General features: G+C 21.1%; 1 protein-coding gene across 1 annotated transcript in view; it reads right to left on the minus strand.

The window, feature by feature from the left end:
- Positions 1-284, minus strand: part of LOC107577489 (mucolipin-2-like) — a 7,276-nt gene that overhangs the window by 1,040 nt on the left and 5,952 nt on the right. The window lies entirely within an intron of this gene.

The following is a 284-nucleotide window of genomic DNA, read 5'->3' on the forward strand; positions in this document are numbered from 1 at the left end:
AGACAGACAGATAGATGTGTGTAGATACAGTAGACAGATAGATAGATGTGCGTAGATAGATACAGTAGACAGACAGACAATGTACATTTTTTATATAAATGTTTATAAATGATATAATATAAAATGTGAAAACATTCATTTTATGTATTATATATAACATATATCAAATTAATATATATTGTGTAGTATATAGCTATACAACTATACAAAATATAAAATGTAATAAGTATGTGTGTGTGTGTTTAAATATACTGTATATATATATATATATATATATATATATA

Source organism: Sinocyclocheilus grahami, unplaced genomic scaffold (assembly GCF_001515645.1).
Source record: "Sinocyclocheilus grahami isolate Dianchi unplaced genomic scaffold, SAMN03320097.WGS_v1.1 scaffold6200.1, whole genome shotgun sequence".
In the NCBI taxonomy this organism is placed as follows: Eukaryota; Metazoa; Chordata; class Actinopteri; order Cypriniformes; family Cyprinidae; genus Sinocyclocheilus; species Sinocyclocheilus grahami.